At 33.4% G+C, this 19,075-nt stretch overlaps 1 non-coding gene across 1 annotated transcript; it reads left to right on the forward strand.

The window, feature by feature from the left end:
* Positions 1-16,937: 16,937 nt before the first annotated feature.
* On the forward strand, positions 16,938-17,044 carry LOC131177089 (small nucleolar RNA R71). The gene has a single exon (XR_009146800.1). It is a non-coding gene; the product is annotated as a small nucleolar RNA R71 (small nucleolar RNA).
* Positions 17,045-19,075: the final 2,031 nt, after the last annotated feature.

Below are 19,075 nucleotides of genomic sequence, written 5' to 3' on the forward strand. Positions count from 1 at the left end.
AATCGACCTCACCTGTTCGATCTCCTCCCCACACTTCTAGAATTTTCTCTTGATGCAAAATTGAAATAATTAGATTTCCCATTAACCGATGCGTGGCCTAGGGCCTTGCGAGCATTTAATGCTCGAATAGGAGTGGGAGGGTAGTCATTCTCACACTATCGCTTTCTCAAATCTCCAAACAACTCAAGACACACTCTCTCAGCTTCTAAGTTTTTTGGCATTGATTTATACTCTGGTAAGAGCTTTAATCTTTTTTCGATCAATTTTATCTTTATTTTCGAAAATGAGCGGTATCGAAGGTCAGAGAGTTGAGCCCTCCCTTTATTCATATTTCATGGACCTCAAAAGAAGGCGATGCTACCGAGCTGAGTGGGCAATCTAAACCTGCTACGGCCATTATTCCTATCTCTAGTCAGTCAACCAGATCAAAATAAGTATAAGATCCAGCCACAAGAAAAGAGAATCTACCTATGGTTGAACTACCATCGATTCTCTGTGTCACGACCCAGGGATGGGGTTGGGACGTGCTTGTTCAACCAGCTACGCATTGGAGTGAGCTTCGTGTCCCACATCGGAAATGGGAAGAAAAGATTTGGGCCATATATGTGGGAGCCTTCCTCACCTGGTCAGTGCACTTTTGGGAATGAAACCTCCCAAGGGACAAATCCATGAGGCCCATGGGCCAAAGCGGACAATACTAACTGGAGAAGGATCGGGCTGTTACAATTTGGTATCAGAGCTGGACTCCCTCTAGTACGGTGTGTGGTGCGAGGACGCACCAGGCGGAAGCTGGTGGGCTTGTCACGACCCAGGGATGGGGTTGGGACGTGCTTGTTCAACCAGCTACGCATTGGAGTGAGCTTCGTGTCCCACATCGGAAATGGGAAGAAAAGATTTGGGCCATATATGTGGGAGCCTTCCTCACCTGGTCAGCGCGCTTTTGGGAATGAAACCTCCCAAGGGACAAATCCGTGAGGCCCATGGGCCAAAGTGGACAATACTAACTGGAGAAGGATCGGGGGCTGTTACAAATTGTAACACCCTAGGCAAATCCCACATCGGCAAAACACGGGAGAGATGCTGGGTTTATAAGTTGGTGGTTCCTAACCCCTAGTGACGCGTTTTAAAACCGTGAGGGCTTTGGCCTAGAGCGGACAATATCACTAGTGGGCCGGGCCGTTACATTTGTGGTATCAGAGCCGCTCCGCGTGCAACCTTGAACGATGGTGGGGCAAACCTCAGCAAGGATGCTGAGTCCCATAAGGGGGGTGGATTGTAACACCCTAGGCAAATCCCACATCGGCAAAACACGGGAGAGATGCTGGGTTTATAAGTTGGTGGTTCCTAACCCCTAGTGACGCATTTTAAAACCGTGAGGGCTTCGGCCTAGAGCGGACAATATCACTAGTGGGCCGGGCCGTTACACTCTGGGAGGCCGATCTCTAGTCCATTAGCCAAGAGTACAATCTCCTGATCGACTCTTTCGAGCTTATTAAATGCCATGGCAATCTTTGAGCCGATCACTTCTTTGACAAAATCGACCTAATCATGGTGTATGAAGAAAAATTGAAAGTCGGGCTGCAGTTTCCCTTGGATGAATTTTATAGAGACGTTTTAAATTTCCACTGAGTCAGTGTAGCTCAAGTGCATCAAAACTCATGGTGGACTATGGTGGCCTTCAGAGGTCTTTGCCGAGCTAAGGGACTTGAGCCCATAGTGAAGGTTTTTGCTGAACTGCATAGGCTTGCTCGGCGAAAAGATGATGAATATTATTTTTTCCAAGCAAAGCTGAACTGCAGACTCTTCACTGGTCTCCCTTCCTCGTTAATGAATTGGAAAGATTGGTTTTTCATACTTAGGAGTAAAGACCCTAATGGTTTCAAGGGAATTCTACGTAGCTAAAATTATTTGGTCCCCAAAGCACCAAAGAAGATCACTGTTAAAAATGTTGAGGATGCCATGGTGAAGGAATTGAAGAATCAGGCGATCATTCATTGATATTCATGTACGGATGTGATCATGGCTAAACTAAAATGGTAGATGATGAGAATGATTGCCCATGAAGACTACGAACTACAACTCTCTGACTTCGGCCCTAGGACCGATAAAACCTAGATCCTAAGTCTCCTAATCTTAGCGAACTCACTGACTTGTTCTTTGTGCAGGTATGACGGGGGGCTAGACTGCAAAGGAGAGTCGTAAGCAGAAGAGGGATCTCACTCGTAAAGTGTTAGAGATGAAGAGGCTGCCGCCACTGCGAGGTCCCAACTCTCAATTGCTAATGATCGAATCATTGATTTAGAGGGCTAGGTGAGGTCTTATGAGGAACGAACGACTCAGCTGAAGAGGGAACTTGAAGAAGCTCGAGCCTACCGAGCTACCGATCTAGCTCAATTTTCTTAGAGAGATAAGAGCTAAGGAGGAAGAAGCTCTAGTGAAGGAAGCCGGTGCCTATGTGAACGCTCATAGTGATCTCTTAGCTGAGTTGGTGAAGCACTATCCTGAAAAAGACTTCACCTGGTTGGATAAGCTCGCCCCAAGCGTTGAGGCTGAGAGTGAGGAGGAGCAAGAGAGAGAAGAGGGAGAGAACATTGAAAATATACCCAAAGAGCAGGTTGGGGAGGATCCTCCTGCTAAGTGATTTTGTAATTTTTCTCTCGAATTGAATTAAGTTCTTTTTTTGTGCTCAATTCTTAATGAGATCAAAAAATATCAAACCCAATTTGCATGAATATTAAATCAACTCCTAATTGATTGGATAAGCTCGAACTTAGAACCTGAGATCAGCTATTGATCATAAAACATAAGACTACTTAAAGATATTAGAGAATATTTACTCACGAACATGAGATTGGAAAGCCTTGTGATCGAAAATCGATTGAAACTTTGAAACGTTTGGAGTGATTTATAAAGATATGAAAAATGGCTTGAGATCGAGCCCTAGTCAAAATAATTCATTAGGATAGGGACCACTATTTAGAGATCGGATAAAACATTAATTTGGTTAACGTTTTAACAATTCAAGCGAGATACCTTATCATAAAATTACCCGCAATTTAGAATTTTGCACAGAGAGAGATCAAAAAATGACAAAATACAAGATCAAATAGTTTGAAGATCGAACATCAATCCAAACAGGCTGAATGAAGATGGAGAGATCGAAAAAACATTTAACTTGAGCGTACATAAGGTTGAATAAACTTGGAATTTGTTATCATCTAGAAGAACTTAGATTATTACCATCTCAAAAAAAATAACCTGTGATCAGATATTAGTTGAGATCGGATGACATCAAGATGGGGGATCCATTCAAAAAGTATTAAAACTAAATTACACAAATTGTTTATTTGAGGGTTGAATAAAATATGGTGTCTACAATAATCCAAAAGTTCCTCCTAAACCATAATAATTTAATAATCAAAATCAACCACAAACTTCACTTTCCATATTAAATATCTAATAAAAATTCAACAGCATTTCCTCTTAAACTTAAACTAAACTCCTATAGACCCTTATTTTATGATGAATGTGTGCATTGAGGCTGTAGGAAACCCGATGATGAAAAATTATATGACTGTAAGATGCAATTGAAGGCATAAAGCTGAATTATTAATTCCGTGGCATGATCTTGAAAAAAAAAATAACAATATGTTTTTTTTGGAAAATTAATTTAATTAAATTTAAATAAAATTTTGTTTTGTTTAAATTTAATATGGATAGTTTTTAAATGGATCTAATTAAATTTAATTGGACCCCATGGGCTTAAGAAAGCCTAGTTAGGAATTTTAAATAGGACCCATTTAATTTGTTTTTTGAAAATTAAAATAAGAAAATATCTCTCTCCTTGACCCCACTTTCTTCCTTACTCCCTATTGGTGTCACTCCCTTTTCCTCTCTTTCTATTGGTTGGAACACCTCACTCATATTCCAGTCTCACCAAAATTCCTCAATCCTAGTTATTTAAGTTATCTGAACCTTATCATACTAGGACTCCAAACCGTACCACACCCCTTCCTCACTCCCTATTGGTGCCTTCCCTTTTTTCCTGTCTTCTTATAGGTTGAAACACCTCACCCATATCCCAGTCTCACTCAAATTCTGCAATCATTGTTGTTTAAGTTATCTAAACTTTATCACCCTATGACTCCAAACTCCATCACACCTCTCTCCAAAAACCCTATAAATAACCTACTGGAGAAGGGAAGAAGGGGAGGAGGGAGACAGATTCAAAGCTATTTAGGGGGTGTTTGGTTTACTTGTTGGGTGCAGCTGATAACTGATAGACACCCAAACAGATAAATTATAGTGTTTGGCAAGCTTAAAAAAATAGAGCTGATAGCTGATGGGCAACTGATATGATACCCATCAGCTGCAGTTTGTATCAACTCTATTTTTAGAGCTGTTTCTCATCAGCTGATAGCTGATTTGGTTTTATTTTTTATTTTGACCATATTATCCTTTTTTATTTAACTTGAAAATTAATATTATTAATATTTTTATTTTTTTATTTGTAATTTTAACATTTTAATTAACGTATTTCAACTTTGTTAAAATATTTTTTATTAATAACATAAAATATAAAATATTTATTTATATCTAAAAACTTAAAATTAATTATAAATTTTTCTATTAACAATAATAATTATTTTATTATTTTATCTATATTTTTAAAATTATTAAATTATTTTAAAAAATAATTATTTTCTTATTTCAATAATAAAATAAATGATATAATATAATAGATTAATAATTATATATTTATTTAAATAATATAATATATTAATTTAATAATTATATATTTAATTTAATAATAAAAATAATATAATGTAATAAATTTATAATTTTATATTTATTTAAATAATAAAATAAATTATATGATATATACGCTTATTAGTCATTTCACATATCAACAACAACAGCTAAATATAATTTTACCAAACACTTAACATAAAACAGCTATCATCAACTATCAGTTATCAGCTATCAGCTAACAATAATAGCTATCAGTTGTATTTAACAGTTAAACCAAACAAGCCCTTAGAGATACTTTAGAGCTATAGGAAATTTAGAGATATTCAAAACTCTTTTAGTTCTTTCTTATTTTTTTTCTTTTCTTCGAGAAGATTTTTATACAAGATTTCTGGAATGTTGGTTTTTGTTATTTTCTTTTCAAGATCTATGTCATGTAATATTTAGTTCTATGTTTTTTGTCTTCAATTTATCTTGTATATTCATGTGGATCATGTAATCATATTTAATTTGAGGGGATACACAACTCTGCACATATTAAGTTTTTTGTCTCTTATATTTTTATTATTTTTCGTTATTTTTTGAATCTGTAAAAAATTTCAAAAAATTATATTCATATTCTATATGAACTTTTATTAATTTTAGGCTCAAGAATCACTAAAAAAGCTTTAATATTTTGTAAGTTATGGCTATTTGAATTTAGGGTTCTTGTAAAATCTAATTTGCAGGATACTCGAATTTTGGAGCTCATATCTTCCTTGTTTCTTAATATTTTTGTGTAAATTTGATGTCTAAAATTAAGTTTAGAATCTTGTGAATCTTTTTCAATTAGTTTTGCATTCATATCTGTTATAGTTGGTGAGTTATAAATTTTACAAAAAAGTAGTGCGATTCTTTCATTAGGAAAATTTATGATTTGTGTAGATTATTTAGCTAGGGTTTTGTTTAATCTATAAATTTTATGATGTTGTGTGATATTTTGGCTGTCTTCTTAATTTTTTCATGATTTTTAGGCTTGTCTAACTATTTTTCAAAAATCAAATTTCTTACTACTGTCAATCTGCTAGAATCTGAGAATTGTATACTTATGTATGTTCTTGTGTGTTCTTGAGTTCTAATTAATATTTGATTTATTTTTCTGAGTTCTCTTAATTCAAGAAGTGTTATGAAGTGTTTGGGTCATTTTAGAAGGCTTAGACCATTAGTTAGTTATAACTAATTAGGAATTTTAACCCCTTAGGAGACTAGAGTTAAAATCCAATATGAATTGTTATTAGTATTTTCTTATTTTCTTTAGTTTCTTTACTTTTTAGTTTCTTCATTTTTATTACAAATAAAATTAATAAGTAGCCCTAAGGTAAGTATCAAAGAGAGCATTTGCGTGGAGTTTATGTGGAGCTAAACGGGAGTAAGCCCGGGATATTATTATCATACTAGAAGAGAAGACCTTTTTTTAAGTGTAGCTTACCCTAATGGCAACTACATTTATCAATAGGTAAGTAGCCCTAAATTTCTCGAATAACCATTGCCATGAAATTGTAGTAATAATAAAATTTTTATTTGGTAAATTAAAATTAACTTTGTTTTTTAATTTAACTGATTTTTCCATGTAATTAACTTAAATAAATACTTTGTAAATTAAAATTAATCTTGTTTGTAAATTAAACTAACCTTGGCATGTAAAATAAATTTAATTTAATACTTGGTAAATAAATTTACATGTTAGAAATCTTTATTAGGTTATGATTTTTTGGGCCTTATGTAATATTAGAATAAATTACATATGTACATAATTAATTTAGTTTAATTATCCTTAGGGCAATTTGGTGAAAAATTAATTAACTAAGTTAAATAGAAACTTAGGGTTATTTGAAATTGAATTTGTTTGTAAATTGATTTTAGTCATCTGGTAAATATCATTTAAATAATTAGTAACCCCATAGATAGGAATTACTTGTGCATGAAAATTATTTGTAAACAATAATCATTTTGTAAATTACTTGGGTGTGTAGGAGTAGAATTACATTTTTAGGATAAAGTTTAATAAAGGAATAATAAATAAGACTTCTAGAAACATTAGTAGAGGACTGACACTCGAATTAACGAGGTTAGACCAAGCGTAAGGGGTGCCTAATACCTTCCCCTTATGTACTCACTATCTTGAACCTAGACATTGGGTTATAGTAATGATGGTTGTGAAAATCCTGCAAGGAGTAAGTTGCCATCCATGACCCTCAGAAGAAACATTAAATATGTCCCGATTATTACTCGGGTTGCGACTCTTATCTATCTATGCCTTCATGGCATAAAGCTTTAGTACCATGGTAGTGTTATGGAAAGACAGTACTTACCAGTGGTTTGATTTTATTAGGATTGTATGAAGTGCATGTATAGGAAATACTGTCTAAGGAGGTGGTACTTAAGTGAGACCATTGTGACTCCACCATCTTTCCTAGGCATTACCTGGTGCATTTTATATAATTCTAGTGGATGATATTTAGCCTCATGCCCCTGCCTGCTCTTACAACTCCCTGTTACAAACTCAAATCCAAAATTTAAAAATTATATCAACATATCAATATTCCCCACTCATATCTCCATATCAATATTATTCCCAACACTTCCTACTCAAATCTCAATAAAAAAATATTCTATAATGTATCCATAACACTAAAAATCTATCTAAACATATATAATTCTTTCTGAAAAATATTTCACAATCACATAAAAATTCAATAAACACTATATCCCATCTCAAAATAATTTTAGTTCCATCAAAATTACTTATTCAATTTAACATAACCATTAATACCCAATCTAGCAGCTTGTATCTTCAAATTTATATATAATGACCCAACCATCAGATAAATCTCAAATTTTAACCATATATTCAAGACATCCATACATTATCAGTAAAAATTTTACCATCAAATTGTCTTTACATCATGAGATATCAACATATTTATCCATCCCTTCAAATTCTGAATTTTTCAAAAATCATTCTTAATCAGATAATTCACACAAAATAATTTATATCTCATAAACTACAATTATAAAATTCACCAAATTTTAACACAACAGCCTTAACATCCTAGATATTATCTGTACTACATTTCATAATTTTTTATGCATCCTAACTATTTATTTTCCTCAAATTTCAGTAACTTAGAATTCAGAATTCTAATTACAGACAGCCTGTGTTCAACAATTTATTTCTCCAAATTCAACTGTTGAAAAATTACCAAATTTTAACCATAACTTTTACACATATAGACCTTCAACATATCCAAAAATCAACAGTGAAAGATGAACTAAACTCGCCTGGACGGAAAACAGAGCTGCTACCCTTGCTCAACCCCTGCAAATTTCTTCTTTTCCCTTTGCTAGCATCCTCCCTTACTAGAAAAAACTCTAAAGAATTCAGCCATTCTTCCTCCTTCCTTCTCTTCTTCTTCTTTTCCTTCCTTTCTTTCTTTCTTTTCCTTTCTTCCCCCTTTTTTTTCTTCCTTTTTCTGGATTCTTCTTCTTTATCCTTCTTTTTTTTTCTTTTTTTTTTTTATAGAAGCTGCTGGAGGAGTCACGTGGATGTGCAACTACTGTCAACCTTTTTAAACCAAATTTCATTTTTGGCCCTCAACTTTCCAAAAATCCTACTTTTCACCCCAAAACTTTTAAAACTTTTCTTTCAAGTCTAAGTTCAAATTAAATTTTTCTCCCCAAAACTCTATAAATTTTATTTCTATTCCAATAATAACCATACGTAATATTTCTTCAAAAATTGTGGTGTTACAATCAAGCTTGTAAGTGAGGTCTAAAAATAGATAGCGAAGAAACCACTTCATTTGCAAGCTCAAGTTTTTTTTTTTTTTGATAAATCGAATTTTATTAAAATTAAAACAGGAAAAATTTAACAAAATAAGTCACACTAGACCCTGATCATCAAATCAAACTAAGACACCTTATTTTGTGTTAAAATTTTAAATTAATAACAAGGAGACACTTACTATTTAAACTTTGATATTTTAATTAGAAAAATTTTGATACCATATAAAGAAACTAATCGATTTAAAAATTGAAACCTCTAAGGGTTTAAGAATATGTTATAATATCTTTACTAGTAATATTAGAGGCTTTGGCTTTTTAACAATGGGAAAACTCACTTAGACTTAGTCTATTTTGAACTAAAAACATAAATATATGAATTTTATACATTTTACATATAGGTCTCACTATATATCATGTCTTTAGTTACGGATTCCTAACATTGTATTTTTATAAGACTACTCAGCAACTGTTAATTTTATCTTTGTCACTTTGTGAACAACCTGAAATTTCATGGTAGATGCGGAAACGGTCCATTCTCGCCTGTTCTAATGAAATTGATTAAAAATAAAAAAGATAAAGCTAATGGGGTTCTATTGGACAAGGAGATTTATTTTTTCCTTTCCTTCCAATTGGACAAAATTGTGGCAAATAATATTTGTCTATTTCTGAATATTCAAACATTTTATTGTGGTAAAAAATGTGGAAATTTTATTGATAAAATGTTTGTCGCATTCCATACTAATATTTTAAAGGATGTTAGGAAGGTATGTTTTGCTGGCGAAAGTATAATTATACGCGGTTTGACAATGTGCCTCCTTCAATGAATGAATGAAAACATCTTCATCAAATATTTCTTAAAATATATTCTAATCATCATCAGCATAGAGTTGGTTTATTGCTAGTTTAAGCACGTTATACATCATCTTAGATTAAAAAATAATAATAAAAATTTACCATTCCTCAGGTTCAAATATATATGCAACTATCATTGGGCTATATGTCGACTACTACCATAATTTGTCATCTCTTATTGACATAGAGTGAAAAGAAATTTAAGAACATGAGAAATTATGTAGGTCTTTGCCTAAATGATTTGAACTTTGAAGGTCTTCTGGAGGATAATAAAGCTCTTAAAAGCAGTAACAGAAGCAATAATTCCCAGTGATCCATTTTACGGGGATGGGAAGCTATGGGAACCGGGAAGAAACAAAGTCTATATATATATATAAAGCTGTGCCACTGTGAGGAGCTCTCAGATTTTTTTTTTCTTCTATGTAGACTTTTTATTTTTTTTCCTTTTTTATTTTCCTCTCTCTTTATATTGTCTCTCTCTTATATAATGTTTAGGCTAATTATTATAAGGAGAACGTTCACAACGTATCTGTCATCAAATTTAATTAAATTTTATTTGATTTTATTTATAGGTTCCTTTGGTCTTGCTATTGGTTTATGATTTGTCATTAAAATTAGTAAGACTTTATTGGCTCTACTTATGCTTTGAATTTTCTTCAACTTCTTCTGAGCTAGAGCTGGATTGGTTGAACACAATAACCTGAGTTTCATATAGACCAAAAAACGATTCCTCCACAACATATATGCAGTTATTGTTGGCTAATTTTTATAAACTGTCCCTCAACTTTAGAGTTTGTTACACTTTTATCTCTTATATTTATTTTTGTTACCATAAAGTCTCTCAACTTAAAAAAAGTTATATAAAAGTCCATCAACTTAAAAAACGTTATATAAAAGTCCCTCATGCCAGAATTCTATCAAATCTCTTACCAATTCAATATGTGGCAGTGTGTCACTGTAAAATAAAAAGATCGGGTATGTTTGGTATTGCTATTAGAACTGTTGTTGAGAAAAATATTTCTTAAATATATTAGTTATAGAGTATTAAAATCTGAGTTAAAAATAAATTTGACATGTTTTAACATAAGAACACCAAAATAATAAAATATTTTTTCTAAATTTCTTTTTTTAATGGCATCTAAATTAGTGTTTTTGTTTTCTTAAAAGAGCTTTTTAGCTTATGAAACTCAATGCCAAATAGGTTTGAAGACTTTTTTTTTTTTTTGTATAAAAATTATGGGATCGATAAGTAAGTTAAATGAGTTTTCTAATTTTAAAAATGAATTTTTTTTTTGAAATGATTTGTTATACTAAATATACCTCATTTATGTGTTTAGGCATGAAATTGCAGAGTTCCAATTTCTGTGAGTATTTCGAGTGATATGATGACCCAATCTCTAATCGAGTAAGAAATATAATTTTTAGACTTTTGAGTAAGATTAATAGGCATGAGGTAAAGATTGCAGGAGAAAAACTAATATGAATTTCATATGTAGCACTTTAATTTCGTTAATTTCTTTTTATTTTACAGCACCACACATCATATTAGTCAAAGATATGATGAGATTTTGGCATGAAAGACTTTTATATAATGTTTTTTTTAAGTTGAAAGACTTTTTTGCTATGTTTTTTAATTTGAAAGATTTTATGGTAACAAAATGAAGATGAAGTATAAAAGTGTAACAAACTCCAATATTAAAGGACTATTGGGAAAAATTAACCGCTATTGCCTATCTATGTCCATCACTGCAATAATTTGCCATCTCTTATTAACACAGTTTAGAATGAAAAAGTAACATAGCAAACAATATGTTAGTAAATATTATATAAAAATGAAGGCGAGCTGGTGCATAGGATGGACAAAGTAAGCCTATAGTCGCCCTACTTCATATTTACTAGAATAGGATTTTTTTTTTTTTTTTTTGTCAAGTTTAGGAGAAGAAATGATGGGTGAAATTGCTGCCTTTAAATCTGACACTAATAAGCATGCAACTTTAATTTCCAATTGGCATCTGTCAATGTTGAAAAGCGTTAATTGGCAAGTCCTATATATATATATATATAGACTTATTCACTGAATCCATATCTATATTTTCCACTTACAAGACTTCAGTACTGTTCAATAGCAGAAAACGATAATGGCTAACAAATGAAGGAAGATAAAAAATGCTACCGCAGAGAGGTTTGGCAAGTAACCTGCCTTGGAAGAATAAGGCATATTAACTACAGTAAACACTTCCATGGAGTTTATTAGAGGTGGTAATGTAGAATTCTCTGCAGGCGAAATTGTTACATTAGCCGAACCATTAACCTGAACGGGAGATAATGACACAGCATGGAACATATCAATCATTCCTGTTCGATGATAGGGTCGAATATCAGTGGCACCCAATGTTTGGCTATCTATAAAAATCTCAACTTGGGCAGTTGAATTTCTAGGATATCTGCTAATTATTGGGTCCCTGAAATAGAGCACAAAGTAGGCTACTGCAGTTGTTTGCGTAAAAAAGTTGACAGATAAATAGATGGAGTCTGAGATATTTTTTGCTTGTATTGCAGTTTGCATAAAAGGCCACGAGGGGTAATTTTCACCACTTATTGCACCATCAACCATACTATCAAACTCAATGTTGAGATATTCTGGCATTTCTTTCGACTTCCAAATTTGATTGAACCAATCTAGTTCGTGACTAAATTGCCTGTATCATATACACCATGGTTAACCAATTATCCAGATGGTAATTGATGGGTGTCGAATCCACCAGAAATTAAATTAACTGAAATCACCAATTATGAAATATTTTCTACAGTAAGTGGTAAATCCAGGTCGAACCCTAGAGACTGAATTATTAAATTTCGTGCACTTGTGTAATGGAAAAAGAAACAAAGGTTGGGGGGTTTAATTCACAATCCAAAGAAGAAATCAAAAATCCAAAATTAAGATCTAAAAATAAGAAACTCTCCAATTAAACAAACTTCAGTCCAAGGTAATTTGCATTCCAATGCATTGATTTGATCATAGACAAAAGAAATACAATTATATCTTATTGAATACTTAACGTAGATTTACCAAACAGCGAGGTAAACCCCTGCCTTCCCTATATTCATCAATTCAAACCCAGCACTCTTGTTGACTCTAATTATTAACTGAATTTGTGTTATGCAATTATCATCAAATTAATAACTGCTTTAAGAATAGGAAGTAGTTAAGCTGAATAACAATTTATGAAGTATAAATCATTTAATTTATCCTATTGTTTCCTTAGGTTATTATCGAAAACTGGGATCATAATCAATAAAACCTAATTGCTACTCATGTTTAATCTTACACAACTATTACGGATTATGAAGATGAACTAGCAATTGATCACATCAAACAATTAACTAATAGGCCTTTTTAGCAAATCATTCAATAGAACAAAGACAATGAAATCAGAAAATAATAGATATTCAAAAAGACATAAATTAAATTAAGAACCTGGTCTCACAAATCAAGCAAAAGAACTTGAATCCCTTGAACTGAATTAAAAACTTAGCCACTCATGTTCATGGCTTACAGAAAATTAAAGAAGAAAATTGAAGAAATCTAGAATGTGAATGGAGAACGAAGGTCTAAATTGGGATGCTCTTAGCTACTGCCTAAAGACGTATTTATAATAAAAAACCTAATCCCAAAGATAGGAACCAAACTAGGAAAAGTTTTGAAATTCAAAAGGCAGATTTTCAGCCTACATTCACGTTTTTGGAATCAATGCCGATTTTCAGCAACTTCCTTTCCGAATCTACCTCTGCTCTCTTCATGAAAGTTGTAGCCCTATTTCTTAGCTTTCCAACGGGTACTCATTTGCCCAAATCCGAGGTCTACAGCCCAAGTTATGGCCCAAAAACTGGGACTGGTTCAGACAGATGGTCCAGCCCATAGTAACGACTTCATTGCCGTTTTTTACAGTTAAAATGGCCTCATCTCGCGTCTAGCTCTTCATAGAAGTTGTAGAGGTGGCTCTTAAGGTTCAATTGGGCATGGGCTTGCTTCATTTGGACATCTGAAACTCTAGATATAAAATAAATACTGAAACTGGTCGTGACACATCAAGTCTAGGCTTTTGTAATAGATCCATAGCTCATTTTGTCAACCTTGGAGACTGATTTGGGCCTTGGTCCCTCTTTATCTTTTGAAGTGCTCTATCTTAGCTTTTCAATGAGTTAAACAGCACTCAATTTGGAGACCCATAACTTTAGAAATACCTGAAAAATACAGCAAAGGTCAAATGCTGAAAATTTCTCCATTTAACATAATTATTCCACAACTATCTAAAAATATGCCTAAATGATAAATATATTTTAACCAACTGAATTAAACATAAAAACACACTAAAAACACTAAATGTGATGGGAGTAAAATTAATAAATTATACACTTATCAAATTCTCCCACACTTATTCTATGCTTGTCCTCAAGCATAACTTAAACTCTCAATCAACTCCACTTAGAAGTTCCTTAACTTTACCCTATCAAAACATTCTCTAACAAAAGATTAAAAGTTTGAAAGAAGAGGCAAGTAAGGTAATAACCATCATAATAAATTTCATCAACACCATACCAATATATCAACAATTTTCCAACACAAAACAAAAGACTTAAAATCAATTAAGCTCACACAATTAAAGTTCCATAAAATTTTAAGTCAATACACACCAAAACACAAGGCTAATTTATCAAGGCACAACTATTATAGCTCTCTGCAAATCTTAGGGGAGATAGAAATACCTTTTTTTTTATATATATTTGAAATTGGTACTTCTCTCTTGTCACAGTTACTTTTTTTTTTTATTTCAACCGTCACCTTCAGAAAAGTACCTTGCTCATGTCCTAGCTAGCTTTTAGCCTAAGAATTGACATAGGGTTCATGAAGACCCCTGGTTAGTTTGCTTAACTAAAATAGCGAAGTGATTTTCAAGTTCAACCTTTTATTTTCCCCAATTTATGCATCTACATATTAGAAAGTGCCCGGATAGATTAAACAAAATTCTAAAATATGCATGACACTATTTTAAAGCACACCTAACTAATCATTTCACCATTAAATCAAGCCTAAATGATTTATGCAAGAAAAAAAATTGCTCTATGGTATGGAGAAGAGGGAAAATCCATCATTAAAGTTACTATTACCTTGCCTAAAATCTCAAAAATTCAATCTAAAATAAAAAAGTCATTTCAAGGACAAAGCACTTCTCTCCGAGAGTTAATATAGAATCATGAATCAAGCTTATGAGAACAAATTTTATTTTATTTTTATTTTTATTTTTTTATCTTATTTTTTTCTTCTTACCAATTAAAAAGATTGCAGCAACAAATTTCTCCTCTCCCACACTTAAAACTTATATTGTCCCCAATGTAAAGCCTAAATGCAAAAGAAAAGAAAAAATAAAATGCTAGAAAATAAAATAAAATAAGGGAAAGAAAACAAATCTGATTGTGGCTAACAAGCCACCCATGGGTTGCCTCCCAAGAAGCGCCTTTGTTTAACGTCGTTAGCTCGACATGGCAAAGCTCCTTAATCCACTGAATGCTCCTGAAACCCCTCATAAAATGGCTTGAGTTCATGACCATTGACCTTGAACACTTTGTTAGTTACTAAACTTTGAATTTTAACTGCATCATAAGGAAACACATTAGTAACAACAAAGGGTCCAATCCAACGAGAACGCATAACTTACTGTGCATCGACTTCAATGCTGAATTATACAATAAAACTTTTTGTCCAATCACAAACTGCTTCCTTATTTTGTCATGGAATGCCTTTCTCATTTCTTTATAGATCCTAGAATTCTCATAAGCCTTAAGGCGAATTTCCTCTAATTCATGCAAATGTGATTTTCTTTCTAACTCATCCTCTATGCTTAACTCAAAAACATCCTGCACAAATATATCAACAACATCAATAGAAAAAATAAAATGATTATCCGCAAGATACTTTATGGCATCAAAGATATTAAATTTGACAGTCTCTCTACCAAACTCCATAGTTAAGGTACCCTCATCCACATCAATTTTTGTCTTGGCAGTTTTTAGGAAAGGTCTTCTAAACAAAATCAAAGCTGAATTTGATGAGAGAGCACTATCATCCTCCACATCCAGAATGTAAAAATCTGCAGGAAAAATCAATCCTCCAACCTGCACCAACACATCCTCAACTACTCCCAATGGGCAAGCATTAGAACGATTAGCTAATTGAATAATGACACTAGTTTCTTTCAAAGGATCTAAATTTAATGTTTGAAAAACTAAATTTGACATAACATTAATAGATGCTCCTAAATCTGCCATTGCATATTCAAATTTAGAATCACCGATTCTTGCAGGGAATAGAAAATGAACCTGGATCCTTACACTTAGGGGGTAATTTTCGCTGAATTAATGCTGATACATTTTCCCCCACACTGATCTTCTCATTATTCCTCAACTTGCACTTTGTAGTGCATAATTCCTTAAGGAATATGGCATACCTGGGAACTTATTTGATCGCATCCAGTAAAGGTATATTGACCTCTACCTTCCTGAAAGTCTCCAAAATTTCTTTCTCTTGTTCTTCTTTCTTCGTCTTGGCCAACCTGCAGGGGAATGGAGGAAGAATAGAATTATTAACCTTATTCAATTTAGGTGCAGTATTTACCTCAACTTCAAGAACTTCAGACTCTCTTGCTCCTTGCTTCTTCTTTTTTATTGGCTCATGTGGAGTCTGGTTATCAATTTCTTTCCCACTCCGCAACAATATCGCACTCGCATTTTCTCTGGAGTTCATGACTATTTGTGATGGGAGCTTTCCAGAACCTTGAGCTTCCAGCTTACTCACAGATGAGGCTAACTGACCAATCTGCCTCTCTATGTTTTGAATGCTATTTTTGGTCTCCTATTGAAACTGTTGGGTATTGTTAGCCAAATCCTTAACAATTTCATCAAGTGATATACCTTGATTTGAGGGAGGAGGAGGTGGTTGTGGTTGATTCACTTGTGGTCTTTGCTGCTGGTATCGGTTTTGCACCGGTTGATTCCCATAACTCAAATTGGGATGATCTCGCCATCCTGGATTATAGGTACTAGAAAAGGGATCATACCTGCGTTGTGGCTGTCCATAATGTCCTACTGCATTAGCATGTTGCATTGATTCATTCTCTTATAATGCAGGACACATGTCAGTAGCATAACCCAAACCCGAACAAATTCCACTTACCTTAACAGTTTGCATGTTTCCTATAGCCAACTGCCTCACCAAAGAAGTTAAATCAGAAATTTTTTTCTCAAGGTTAGATGTACTTACCTCATTAACCTTCATAAGTGTGTGATCCATTCTCATTCCAAACTGCTGAGAATTTGCTGCCATGTTAGCAATTAGCCTCCTTGCCTCTTCTGGTGTCTTGTTAACCAAAGCTCCTCCACTAGCAGCATCAATCATATTGCGGTCCATTGGTAGAAATCCCTCATAGAAATACTGAATCAACAGTTGCTCACTTATTTGATGATGGGGACAGCTTGCACACAGTTTCTTAAATCACTCCCAATGCTCATACAAACTCTCTCCATTGTACTGCCGGATGCCACAAATTTCTTTTCTTATGTTGGCAGCACGGGAAGCAGGAAAATACTTCTCCAGAAATATCTGTTTCATCCCATTCCATGAGTTGACAGATCCGGACGGAAGGTAATACAACCAATCCTTAGCTATGCCTTTCAGTGAGAAGGGAAAAGCTCGAAGCTTAATTTGATCCTCTGAAACTCCTTGAGGTTTCATGCTGGAACACACAACATGAATTCTTTTAGATGCTTATGTGGATCCTCACCTGCAAGACCATGAAACTTAGGCAACAAATGGATTAGTCCAGATTTCAACTCAAAAGCAACATTTAAAGCAGGGTTTTGGATACACAAAGGCTGTTGGTTTAGATCAGGAGCAGCCAACTCTTTCAAGGTTCTAGCAGCCATGGTTTCATTTTTGAAATTTGACTCTGAATCCGAATTCGAACTTAACTCCTTTGGAGATTGGACTCCTTCAGATGTACTCGGAATCTGCCTAGCTTGCTTAGCCAATTTTCTCAACCATTTAGCTATTTTTTCTACTTCTGGATCAAAGATCAACTCACCAGATTGAGAAATTCTTGTCATAAACAAAAAGAAATCAAAGTAAAAACAGAAAAATGCCTCAAAACCCTAGAAAATAATCGAATTTGGCCTCAAGAGGGTGGGGCCAAGGAATCCTACGGATTCATTGGTCTTGAGAGCATCGTTTCCTTTAAAATAGGTATACGCCGCCCTCCAAATTCAACAAAAATTCTTCATGAATAGTAACACTATAAATTTTTTTTTTCAAAAACCTGAAAATAGCAACACTTCATAAACAAAATTAATAACAAAATATCCTAACACCAAAAACACGAATTCCAATAAATTTCAGTCCCCGACAACGACACCAAAATTCTTGATGGGTGTCGAATCCACCAGAAATTAAATTAATTGAAATCACCAATTATGAAATATTTTCTACAGTAAGTGGTAAATCCAGGTCAAACCCTAGAGACTGAATTATTAAATTTTGTGCACTTATGTAATGAAAAAAGAAACAAACGTTAGGGGGGTTAATTCACAATCCAAAGAAGAAATCAAAAATCCAAAATTAAGATCTAAAAATAAGAAACTCTCCAATTAAACAAACTTCAGTCCAAGGTAATTCGCATTCCAATGCATTGATTTGATCATAGACAAAAGAAATACAATTATATCTTATTGAATACTTAACGTAGATTTACCAAACAACGAGGTAAACCCTTGACTTCCCTATACTCATCAATTCTAGCCCAGCACTCTTGTTGACTCTAATTATTAATTGAATTGGTATTAAGCAATCCTCATCAAATTAATAGCTGCTTTAAGAATAGAAAGTAGTTAAGCTGAATAATAATTTATAAAGCATAAATCATTTATTTCACCATATTGTTTTCTTAGGTTATTATCGAAAACTGGGATCATAATCAATAAAACCTAATTGCTACTCATGTTCAATCTTACACAACAATTACAGATTATGAAGATGAACTAGCAATTGATCACATCAAACAATTAACTAATAGGCCTTTTTAGCAAATCATTCAATAGATCAAAGACAATGAAATCAGAAAACAATAGATATTCAAAAAGACATAAATTAAATTAAGAACCTGGTCTCACAAATCAAGCAAAAGAACTTGAATCCCTTGAACTGAATTAAAAACTTAGCCACTCATGTTCATGGCTTACAGAAAATTAAAGAAGAAAATTGAAGAAATCTAGAATGTGAATGGAAAACGAAGGTCTGAATTGGGATGCTCTTAGCTGCTACCCAAAGACGTATTTATAATAAAAAACCTAATCCCAAAGATAGGAACCAAACTAGGAAAAGTTTTGAAATTCAAAAGGCAGATTTCAGCCTGCATTCACGTTTTTGAAATCAAGGCCGATTTTCAGCGACTTTCTTTCTGAATCTGCCTCTGCCCTCTTCAGGAAAGTTGTAGCCCTATTTCTTAGCTTTCCAACGGGTACTTATTTGCCCAAATCCGAGGTCTACAGCCCAAGTTATGGCCCAAAAACTGGGACTCATTTAGACAGACGGTTCAGCCCA

The sequence above is a fragment of the Hevea brasiliensis genome, unplaced genomic scaffold (assembly GCF_030052815.1).
Source record: "Hevea brasiliensis isolate MT/VB/25A 57/8 unplaced genomic scaffold, ASM3005281v1 Scaf322, whole genome shotgun sequence".
NCBI classification, from domain to species: Eukaryota; Viridiplantae; Streptophyta; class Magnoliopsida; order Malpighiales; family Euphorbiaceae; genus Hevea; species Hevea brasiliensis.